The 12,491-nt window shown below is 40.2% G+C and overlaps 2 protein-coding genes across 4 annotated transcripts in view; one reads left to right on the top strand and one right to left on the bottom strand.

Annotated features, from left to right (window-relative positions):
• LOC139609760 (epithelial cell-transforming sequence 2 oncogene-like) overlaps window positions 1-12,491 on the bottom strand; it is a 75,812-nt gene that overhangs the window by 3,459 nt on the left and 59,862 nt on the right. The gene's annotated exons all lie outside the window — the stretch shown is intronic.
• The window catches only part of filip1l (filamin A interacting protein 1-like), a 63,963-nt gene that overhangs the window by 5,348 nt on the left and 46,124 nt on the right, over window positions 1-12,491 (top strand). The window contains exon 1 of one of the 2 annotated variants that reach the window (XM_071464714.1): window positions 7,267-7,473. The exons of the other annotated variant lie outside the window; for it this stretch is intronic. The gene's annotated coding sequence lies outside the window, so the exon portion shown is untranslated. Of the gene's footprint in view, window positions 1-7,266; window positions 7,474-12,491 lie in introns of those variants that run through there. 2 annotated transcript variants of the gene reach the window in all.

Genomic DNA, 12,491 nt, shown 5'->3' with positions numbered 1-12,491 from the left:
GAGTCTCTTGAAAATCTCATGACAATAAGAGCAGCGGTTTGATATTCTGTGTCTCAGAAACTGAACTTTATATGGTGATTACTGGAGAAATCCTCCTACAAAGGACAACTGACCTGCAAATTCTCAATAAAAACTGTTTGGAGAGATGGACTCCCATTGTTAGTCTATATTATGAACAATACATAAAATACTGGGGAACTTGGACTGAAAATATGTGGCTAACAGATGTAACTGACTACATATGTTACTGAAAGGCATATGTGTCATTGCATTGCTTAAGTGAAGCCATTCATTTAGCTTGAAAATATCAATAAAGTTACAAAAATAAATAAATAAAAACAAGCGTAAGCATGACACAAGGTAACTGCAATTCAAAATCCCAGGCCATACTGCACTACTACTCATCAAAAACACTTTGAAAACACTGCTACTCATGGTTATGATGTAGAACATAACAAAAACTACACTATGACTCCTCACTGACATGTTAAAACTCTAATTATAAAGAAACAACTGGCAATCAGAAACATTTATCACCAGAATAGATTTTTAACCCCGGCTGTCTTTTCACTTCCTGATGCTATAACTGTAGCTCATCTAGATTGCTCAGGACTTGTCAGTGCGCCATCACCTTTACTTTATTTAGTGCCTATGTTCTATGTTAAATATACAACGAGGGTCTACTGAAGTCAGTTTCCACTGCAAGCTGTGTGACAGGGTCGGGGCTTTCCATTATGCAGCAGCAGAAACGGTCATGTGGATAATGACGTCCAATGACGTCTTTGAGAAAAAGATTTGACATTTAAGTCAGAGTAACCAACATTTTTGAGAATGTAATCACTATTTATTGAGTTAAGTGAGTTGCCTATTTATTCTGTCGGCAAAATCTTGCATGGGGAGTAAAGTCATTTAACATAAGAATGTTAGGATGTAAAGTATCAGCAGGGAGCATGTTGTTATTACCCAGTGTCCTTCCACACTAGATATAACACTACAAGCTGGCTAAATTTGAACCTATGCAAAGGGTAGTCTGTTCTTCATGGGTACAGCTTAGCTTAGCTTGCTTTGCAGCCATACATTACGTAAACAAAATCTTTACAAAGCTTTGTGTCATGCCAACCTCAACGTGAACCAGCTCACATCTCACTGCTATTCCTGCATTGTATTCCCACCAGGGACTCGGCTTTGGCTGTGAAATTCTCGGCATATGTAACATGATTGGATAAAGCGACACAGGTGGCAGCCTTGTGCTAAATATGCACTGCAGAAAAAAAAACCCACTCACACACACACATAGGCCAAGGAACCCTGCTGCAAACACTCCTCTTTGAGCTAAAGCCTCCATTGTTTCCCTTCTCTGTTTGCTGTTGCTATAGAAATGGACTCTACTGAGATCAGAGGTCTTAACATGACTCTGGTACTTCTGCATTTGCTAAATGACAGGGTCAATTATCGGGCTATTTTCTGATGACCCACTAACATTTTCCCCGCTCCCTCTTATTTAAGAGCAGTGAGGCATGTTGAGAGCAAAGAGGAACAGAGGAGAGGACAGGACAGGAGTGTTATAGTGCTGAGAAATGTCACTGCCACACCCTGTGACAGTTAATTTACTCACTTTAGTCTGGACCACATTGGACAGATTCGTCTTAAATGGGCATGATTTGTACAGTGTGTACAAATCATGTCTTGTACAGTGTGTACAAATCATGTCCAGGATTGCTGCAGTGTCAGTATGGGATGAGGCCCATAGTGTCAGTGAGGTTGACGGGGGGTACATTACACCCATCTGCCAAGATGACTCATAAGCAGTGCAGGGGCCCGGAGCCACAACTGCAGCTTTGGGCAGCTTCAAACAACCTTGTATCCTTGCAAAGACCTTTATACACTATATGTTACATATTCTATATACAAAGACCAACAGGATTGTTCTACTGTGCAAAAAAAAAACCCGTCCAAATTGCATTAATTCTGAAGGAGCAGACTTGAAGGCTGTTGACGTGCACTCTGCAGCGATGACTCATGCTCTAACTTGGTACAAAACAATGCACCGATACTCAGTCAGAAAACAGAATCGCAGCACGGCTTGTACAACTGAAGCACACTGATGTTTTGAAAAAGAAGACATGACTCAGCTCACTGAGAAATGCTGGTTTGCTGCTTGGAAGTAGCACAGCATCTGAATATTAAAAAAGCTATGGACAAAGAGCCAGAGGACTGCATTGTTATCATCTACTTCACATGTTGGGGTTACTGTGGGACAAACTATCTCTTGTGCTATAAAGTGACACAACAGGCCAATGCTTTGTTAATAGTAGTACATACTTCTTGTTATTTATATTTTAGTTTGACTTCCTATTCCCCTCCGATTCGGTCTGTTTTGGTTGATTATTTGGTAGATGTGACAATTATTATTATTTTCATATTAACAATTTATCACATGAGAACTTATATGTGAAAGGGGTCACTCATGATTTTTAGTTTTGGTTTTCTGTCCCACCTCTCTCAGTGCATCTTTTACAAACACAGCAGCTGCTTTAAGTGAATGAACTAAAAAAAACCTACTGTATGGTACCTGTCCAGCACCAAAGACAAAGGTAGTGACCAGATGACATTTTCTACCTCTTCAGACATGAGCTGATGAAGCATGAAACTGGAGCTATAATTATTAGTGGAATGGGGGATTAAAACCACTGACCTGTGTAGGTTATATTGAAATCAGCACACCTCCTCTGGATGAATTCATATGCTGCTATATAATGAGATCTCTTTAATGCCAACAAGACGCTTCAGGACTTTGTGAACGCACAAACGCCACATCTACCCGTTTGTCCATAAATCAGACACAGTCCACCTAATTGATTTGCTTATCCTGGACACAATGGGACTCACTAGCATGGTGTCATAAAGTCGATGCTCTAATTACAGTTGAGACATTTGACTTGTAAATAGCCCAAGGTGTGACTCACTGGACAGCTTATTGAGGAGGTTGCTGGGAAACTGAGCCGGGGACAGGCCAACGGGGATGGAAAGATGGAAGGAAGCAAAGTCTACAATGACAAATTTAAGCATAATAAAGTATAAAGTGTCATAAGTATGAAACAATTGAATAAATAGACCTGAAGAACAAATCATCTATTCTTCAATATGCAGTTTTCCATCTCTTTCAGGACATGATACAAATACAAAAGAATTTAAAGAAAAATGTCATCCAGAGATATTTTAAAAAGCCACATGCATAAAGATGTGACCACAAACTGCACAATTCCTACACATATACAGCACAGCACTTTTAATTTAAGCTGCACAAGTGTTAGCCACAGACAGCAGTTTATTAAGATTTCATCAGCCAGGAATCAGATTAAACTCTCAACTTCCTGTGAGGTAGTGGCTGCAGGTGAAGGGACTCAACCACTGCTGCTGACTCAGGCCTCTTCTGAACACTGTGCTCACATAACTGCTGTTAAAGTGACAGCTTTGAATTCCCCATTTAAGTTTATTCAAATACTTCATTTTGGAATATAGGACAAATACGCAGCATCTAAATTACAAGCCTTCACTGCTCTGTGATTTAGAAAGTACCTTTAACACTTGATAAATGAAACCTTGGCCGGCTGGAGCATAAATGCAGCAGACAACAGTACAGTGCCTCAGCGGGACGTCGTCCAACACCACCAGGCAGTTTTTGCCTTCTCCTCACTTCTACTGTGCAGGGGATTGGATGACCTCTAATTTTAGCTGGCGGGTTTGTCGGCTGCTGGACAGTTTGGATTACAGGCAAAAAAGGAGGGCATGTAAGTCATTAGCTGGGGAGATAATGAGGAATTTCAAAATATTTCTGCTTCACTTGTGACTTGATATTTTATGATAATGATGATCTGAACTGAAGCTCAGGCTCAAATTGTGATGCATATGAAACTATTCTTATTAGCTAGCGTAATGACAGTAAATGCATCATTAAAGTCACTTGTAGCAGGTTTAAAAAGGCTTAAATGATTATATTTTACATAATTTAGATAAAAAATTGAGGTGACAGTGACAGTAGTTAGATTATATTCTTGAATGTACACACTTTGAGCTAATACATGAATTAATGGTAACTTGACTGACACTGGAGAGACGACCTCTTGAACAGAGTTAAGTGACAGCATGTGGACCAGCTGATGGATGCTGTGACCCAGTAATCCTCCACTGTCAATCCTCTGTCACTACACAGATGGATGGACAGACTGGGAGCGTACCGGTGAATGAATGAGTGCCTTCTTGTCTACTTTTTTTTTTTTTTGCAGGTTTTGTTGTCTATATTTCTTATTTGTTTCCTCTTGTCATCAATTTTTTCTTTACCCATCTGTCTCCTTCTTCATTCTAGTGGACGGACTTTTACCTGACACATCATTTGGTTTTATTTTCACAAAATATTCTGAATTAAAGAAACCAGAGAACTGATAGTATTCCATGTCACTGCTTGTCCGAGTGACTTTGCATTTAGTGAAAGGCCAGACATTAAAGATGAACAGACATACTCAAATATGATCATTTCTATATCAGGTGACCTCGAGGACCATAAAGCTAAAGATGCAATTACTACAGACAAAGTATCAGCCTGCTGACCATCTGACAAACCCTTTGACTCTCTAATCTGCCATCAGTCCTCAGTCCCAGGGCTAATGCACAAAATCTTGAGACCTTTAGACCCCACCTTCAACTTTAGTGGGGTCAACTGCATGAAATGTGCATGTTTTCATCCTGGCAAAACCAAGAGCCTGATTACGATTGCACTTTTTGTATATGTGTATGTGGTCTACCTGCACTTCACACTGTTTGGTCACGCATCAAACCCAGCCAAAAAAGTTTTATATGCTTGAGTAGGCTAAAATGAAATAGACATGGCTGATGAAACTGCACAGCATCATTCTGAGTCGAAAATCTCCAAAAGGCCACTCCCAAAAATAAAAAAGTGCTGCCATCTGCTGGCTGAACAGAGCAAAGAGTCCCAATGAAGATCCACGTAACCTCTGAACAACATTTTAAAAAAAGCAAGGTTATTATCACAACCTAAAATAAGACATGCACCAGCTTTTAAAAAACACTGCCAAAACCTGCAGTAAAAAGGACAGAGTATTTGTGTGTGTGTTTATATATCTGTCAAATGTTTTTAATCTAGTAATCTTCTTGTTTATGTGTTAAAAGATTCATTTAAGCCTTACTGCCTTTTGGTAATAGGGAAAAATATAATCAGAATTTCAAAAATAGACTGTGTAAAATACCTGCTTTGAAACTAGACTACAAAACCTAAATAGAAACTAAACTGAACAGAACACTAACCCTGAATCTGCTCAGAAGTTTATTTCTGTTCTTTGTGGTGTGACACAGCTGTCTGTAAATGACCAAAAAGATGGGGCTGCTATGATAAGTTTATTTTGGTAATCAACCTGCTGGTATCATCACCAGATTAATTCATCTGCTCAATATTCCTGCAGAAAAGCACCTAGATGATGTGCAGAATTGGCAAAAAATGCCTCCAAAGCTAGTATTTATGGCCTTTGAATTAAAAATCATTTTGTATCAGAGTTACTGAAGCTGCACAGCAACACAAAGTGTTACTAGTTGGGAAAAACTCCATATTAGAAAGAAGTCATGTGGTCTAGATTTTGATGACACCATTGTTGGAAAAGTTTTTGGGCTTCATATTGCTGTTACTCACTTTAATCAAAACATTATTTTGATCTGACAGTGAACTTGCAGGTTTTGTCTGACAGTGCATGTGTTTATCTGTGTGTATATGTCTGGGATTAAGCAGAAAGGATCACAGTGTCTGGAAGCTGGGGCTTGTAGGTGATTCGTCTTCGTCCCCGGTGGCCCTTGTGGTGACAGATCATTTCAGCTATTCGCACCTTCCTACCATCGGATCTGTCTGGAGCTGCTCTGTCATGCTGGGCACACAGGACCCTTTCGAGGCAGTGGAGGGGGTGGAGGAACAGAGGATCGAATTTTAAATCTGGGAAAGAGATCTGGATGCTTTTAAAATGTTGCCTAACCAGGGAAAATTCTGAAAGATGCCTGTTAATTGAGGGGATAAGATCTGTTGAAATTTAAATGTGAAAGTGGTCCAAACATAAATTAAACCACTTTCAATCACTGACCACCAAACCAGTGGCATGCTCGAACAATTCAACTTCACAGGGAACAAATTTAGCAGCTGGCAGCTTTTGCACAGTGGTGATGTGAATAATTTGTTTCATGTGTGGCTCCACTTTATCTGATTGCAGAGCTTTTCATGTCACCCGTGTGGGAGGTATTATTTATTTACTGTTCCTCTTGTCCCCTATCCAGCAAGTCACAGCTTTAGGTAAAAAAAATAATTGATATTTATGTTTGTTACAAAGCCTAAAATATGTATGTACTAAGATTTTTTTACTTCAGATGAGATCCACTAATCTAAAAATGTGCATTTCAAGTTATTTGCATTTGCGAATGGGTCTGAAACCTGAGAAAAATGTCTTAAAAAGCCACAGGACACACTTGGACAGACCAATGACCAATCAGAGCAACGAAACATGTGCTGTGGTGCAGAGCCATCTTTTTGGCGACTAGCCAAAACTTTAACTGAACACATCTTTCGAATCAACACTGTTTAGTTGTTAATGATAAATAAATAGATATATAGATAAATGGTTGTGACTGACCTGACCTGTCTCAGGATGAATGGAAATCAGTCTGAATGGGAGGGGAGAGTGAATAAACATGAGCTTGCTGATGGGTCTTTTCCTGGCCAGCAGGCTGTAAACCCAAAACAATGAGCTTAAAGGTGCTAAAAAGCTCCACACAGCTGAGGTAAAGTGCAGAGCCAGGTGATAATTCTCCGTCACTTTGTCACTACAATGACTCCTCACATTACACATGACACAATATTGATTAGTGCAGCTTTAAAGTTTAGTATCCAGCCTTGCAAAGTCATGCCACCGTCTGAAACACACCAGCCAGGCCGCCACTGAACTGGATGACCCCTCACTTTTGATTTGGTCAGTGTGACACACAGTGGGGTGATATTATTACCACCCAGCAGCTACTGGCCAACTCAAACCCCATTAGTCCTCAGGCTTCTCTTTCCCATAATCACCTGCTCCAAAACAGACAAGGTTACAGTCTGATGACACTGACCATGGAGCACCTGCCAAGACATGAAAGCTAATACAGGATATTAAATATATTGGGCGTGTTTAGAACATGTATCGAGGTTGAGCTAAACATAGAGTCAAGTTTTGTGGCTCTAAAGAGCAACAGTGGGAGAAAGAGGTTCACTTCATGTGCGTCATGTTCTGTTGCGCTGCTCCTTGAATCAAAACAGCATGACTGGTCCCATTAAAAACTCATCTGGTCTCAGTTCTGGTTGAGAGGTCGCTGAACTTCTGTACTGCTGTCTGTTTTTGTTTTCATCACTTCGACCAACTTTAAATGTGAAGACCTTGGCACGAGGTAGGACAAAAAATAAAAAAATCTAATACACTGTGAAGACCTACTCAGTTAAAGACATTACACATGCCCATGCCCGCACACACACACACACACACACACACACACACACACACACACACACACACACACACACACACACACACACTCTGTAAAATGCAAAATTAGGAGCCAGCCATGAGATCACGAGAAAGACATTCTCATGGCAACACTGCTGCTCAAACGCAAACAACCAGATTGTGTGTGTGTGTGTGTGTGTGTGTGCATTTACACATTCGGTGCAGCAAGCAAGACTAAGTGCACGTATGCTTGGCCACATTTCATGGTTTAACATCAGACTTGGCTCTTCTCCCAGACTGAAAACTCCTTTAAATGTAAAGTCCCGGTCCATGCTCTGTCTTCGCTTTTCCCAGAGGACAAATCACCTACATTGTTCTTTAAGTCTGCAACATTATGTCAAGTTACCCGGATGAGCTCAGGGATCATAAACAGATTCATTAGTTTGTTTTGGCTGAGAACGTATCAGTGTTTCTCCCAAGGTTTAATATTTAATCCTGAGGTTTATCTGAGCAGAAGTTTGTTTATACATGCACTAGTCTTTGTTTCATTGCTTGTCTTTCACAATCTGTAAAAAAGTTCATCTCTCTCAAGTAAAGTCACGTCAGTTTTATTTATAAAGCTCAAAATCACAAGTGAATCAAGCGCATAGAATATAATATTCAGTAAATATCAAGCATAATGTGTTGTTTTCCTTTATTGCTGCCACTTCACATATAAGAGCTGTTATATTTCTGTTGTTTTACTGAGATTTGCACATAGAAAACTCTATTGAGCTTTGCAGATTAAAATTTTAATGGCAATATGGCGCCCCCTGGTGAATAAACAAGTGCTCTTCCACTGCTCATTGCGTAGCAATGTCATTTCTGTAACAGTAAACTTTCATTAGTCCTTCAAGTACTGATGGCAAGTAAACGACAGATATCCCCTCTGACATGCACAGTACAGTATTTCAGGGCCCTTGCTTGCATGGAAGAGCTCAGTGTTTCTGCCTCCAGAAGACACCAGTGAGATTTATTATCACTGGAAGATTGTTGATTGTTGTTGCTTATTCCATATAATCAGATTTAGAAGTGGAACTACACTGTTACTGAATATGATCCCTGTCTGTGAGACATGCTTGCAGGGGAAATGTGCGAAGCTGACACTGTTACAGTTTCTGGCCAGTCCAAAGATTTCCTGGGATTGCATCATCTAGCAGAGAGGAGGCCTTGATGTAAAAAATGTGCAGAAGTGTTCTTTTTCACCAGACAGGCAATTTAACAGCTATAAGCCCTGCAGCAGGCAGTCACTGTCATATATCCTACAGCTTTAAACAACGGTGTGCCTATGTGTGAGCTGAAACATCTCTGTTTGTCTGCCTGGTCGTCTCCGGGGACTTCCTCCTCAGCCGTTCTGGAGGAATGACTTGAGCTGTGGACGACTTCAGTGCAGAGGAATTCCCAAACCACTTCTCTTGTTGCTTTACAGTCCAGCAGCGCTAACGCTTGCAGGAAACATCTCCGACAGTTTTATGGCACCTCATTCGACCTTGAGGCCTGAATGCTGATCGCTACCTGTTGCTGTGGCAACACCCGCACTGTTTGTAAACATTTCACTCGTTTTTTTTGGCTCGATGGCGGAAACCCCTCCAGCACTGTGTGCTGCTCTCTGACAGTCATTTTTTGGGTGCTGTTAGCTCTCCTGATGCATTTAACACTGGTTAATAACACTTTAAGAGCAACAGTACAACTAGAAACACTACAACTATATTTATATTTTACAATGGAAACAACTATTCTCAAGAGGACCCACACTTTTTTCAAATGTATTCATCTAAAACTGTCCTTGTGTTCTCTAGAGGTGCATATTTATTGCCACTTAATAGTATTTCTGAAAGCATTCACACAGTTTGTCTGTCTGCACATCATTAAGACATCTCGGCATTGTTTTTTTTAAAGCTACAGCACTGGGCGGTTACTGTCTAAACTCGACAGTATATAACTGTAATAAGTCTTGCACTATAACTAGAAAATCTAGTACATGAAGACTTATATATTCTTATCAAGCTTATTTCAAGATGTTTTCACTCTGCTCTGCCAAATAAATTTGAACCTCCCACTGAGCAAAAGGAAAAGTGGTGATTTTGGATCTCAGGGCTTCCTAACCTCCTCTGGCTCTGTAAGTTTGTAGTTTAATCATCACTGACATTGAATTTCACTTGCTTTTATATCTGTCTTTTTAGTTTGTTTTTTTTTTTTGCTCATTCAGTGCATGGCCTTGCATACATGCTTACACATAATTATGGTTGCAAATAACGATGTGCGTGGATGGAAATGAAGATGCCATGACGTTATTCAGGAGGAATGTGTAAAGAATGATGGATGAATAATTGATTTCATGAATAACTAATGCAATATGCAAGCATGTGTGTCACATTTTCTGCAAAGGACAATGCAAATAAATAACAGACAGCAGGCTGCACATTAGCTTACAATGCCTGCAAAATCCACTTGGATCTAAACTGCTTACTGAGAGTGAAATGACAACAAAAAAAGAGATCAATCGTCCAACACTAAAAACGGATATTTGATTACACAACCCTGTACCTGGATGTGACCTCACATTCATCACAGCTACCCAGGACTTTTAACAGGGGGAAAAACAAGCAACATCTGATCTGATTTTACACGGATCAGACTTCACCACAGCTTCAGTAGCTCACCTACTACTGTACACAGTCACCTCTGATAATGATGTATGACTCTATGGTGCTGCTTTGAGTCAATACATGCTGAGATGGAAATTAGCATTTTAAACCTGATTTGTCATACCCTCCGCTCTATGGAAACCAGCTTCCTCCTCAACATGATCAATTTTTCATGGGCCACAGACTGTGTGGGTTATGGAGAGAGGAGGACTGCTCCTGTAGCTGTAGGAGCTTCACAAAATTTAAAAAGGCCACAGCAGCAAAACATTTATGTATCTTTCTTTAAAATTTGTTGTTTACCTTGACAGATTTCATACTTACTGAATTCATGAAGTACGTACATAAGCAAAATAAGTTCACATTTTGGCATATTCTCTTATTTGCTTTCTTACTGAGCTAGATGAGAAGATGAACCACTCTTATATCTGCATGGTAAATATAAAGCCACAGCCAGCACCTGGTTAGCTGTTAGCTTAGCACAAACAGGGGCAAACAGCTGTCCAAACCTAACAAAATCCTCTCACACTTCAAGGTTAAAAGAATAGGAAAAACACTACAACTGACCATTCTGTCTCTGCTTAGGTCAAAAATGTGAACTCTTCAGGAGCCAAGGAAAAACTCCTGTATTCAGCAACATCATGCATGTCTGAGTTTATCCAGTGGTATTTTGAAAGGGTTGAGAAATGTTACAGAATCTACTCAACCCACCTGTAGCTGTTTGCAAATTTATACATGAAATCCACATTTAAACTTACAGTTATGATATCGTGTGTGCACTAAGCTGCAGACTATCAGCAGATCCTCCAAAGAACATACTGCTGCTCCCACATCTTTCTCTCCCCTCGCTTCCCTTTCTCTGTTCTCTTTTGATCTGCGTTTCTCTTCCCCTCAATCATGCTGACAGCAGTGTGATGTCAGGCTGCAGGAATTCACTCTGTGATTTGTGTGTGCCTGTGCACCGGTGGGTGTGTACATGCACGCATATGTTCTGTGTGTGCATTACTGCTTGCATGCCAACTGTCCACACAGGCTGCTGTGAGCGCATATACGTGTGCGCGTGTATGAGCGAGGAAAGAGTGAAGAGGTATAGTTTTTGTAGCACACCTGTTTCCTCACCTTTCACCCTCTCGAGTTTAACGGCCCTCCCTCTGCATTACTTCCAGCTCACATGAAAAGTGAAGTCATCACTAAAAAGCCCTTTCTTTATCTCTCAGAGACAGTAAGTGCTCATTGTAAAAGGTCCTGATGTCCCGGTGAACGTGTACTTTAAGGTATATTCACCAAGCTTGGGAAACATCCGGGAAAAGGTTTTCATGTGTGTGTGTGTGTAACAGGGTTGTGGTGCTAGTTTAGATTGTGAGTCCCACTAGTCATAGAAAAGATCCACAATCATAAAGCTCAAAATAATAAGCATAATCGTTTTCTAAAGTGTTCAGATGTGTGATAAAATTACTCGATGACCATTATAGATGGACTTTATGGGGTTTATGAGTTAGCGACTGGCTGGCTGGCTGGCTTAGAGAGTTCATTGCATAAAAACTCTTTGAATGAATGAGCCTTTTGACCTGGTAGCTAGTTGGTGGTCCCGGCTAGACTTGTCCAAACTGCCAACTGTTTCCAGTAACAGCTTTGCTTTTGGCTTCGGACATTGTCCTCACTGCTTAATGAGAGCACAAGGTAATGGAAGGACCCCAGGAAAGGAGGGAAAAAAATGAGAGAGTTAGGAGAAATTATGAATGAATAAGCAAGCTGTTTTATTAATATTGCTAACTTTGAGCCATGTTAGCAGTGTGGCAACTACTATTGGCTGGATAGCCATGAAATTTTGTACAGATATCCATGATACACAAGGGATGACTCTGAATGTTCCTCTCGTGTCACTAAGATGTTGATATTTGTGGTTTTAAGTGAAATATCTCAAAATCTACTGGATGGATCACTATGAAATTTGATACAGACGTTAATGTTCCCGTAAGGACTGTGATCACTTTGGTGATCCTTCAACCTTTAATTTAGTCCCATCAACATCATTTTTTAGGACATTACATTGGAGTCATGTCTCAAACATAAAAAATGCTTGTCTCGGCTCTGGGAAAGGCATAAAAACTGAATATACAAAGCTTAATTACTGATCTGGTTTCTAGATCTTGGTTATTATGTAGGTTTATGGGAAATGGATCGCAGTGGTTTTTTAGTTGCAGTGCCATGATTGATCAAAAAATTGGCAGCATGGTGCTGCTCTACACATCAGCCACTGCTATTCTTTGTGTTTAGT

The sequence above is a fragment of the Trachinotus anak genome, unplaced genomic scaffold (genome assembly GCF_046630095.1).
Source record: "Trachinotus anak isolate AG129_WGS33_773 ecotype Australia unplaced genomic scaffold, CSIRO_AGI_Tana_v1 ptg000026l, whole genome shotgun sequence".
NCBI lineage: Eukaryota > Metazoa > Chordata > Actinopteri > Carangiformes > Carangidae > Trachinotus > Trachinotus anak.
Note: the sequence above shows the minus strand (reverse complement) of the source record. Positions and strands in the feature narration are given on the sequence as shown.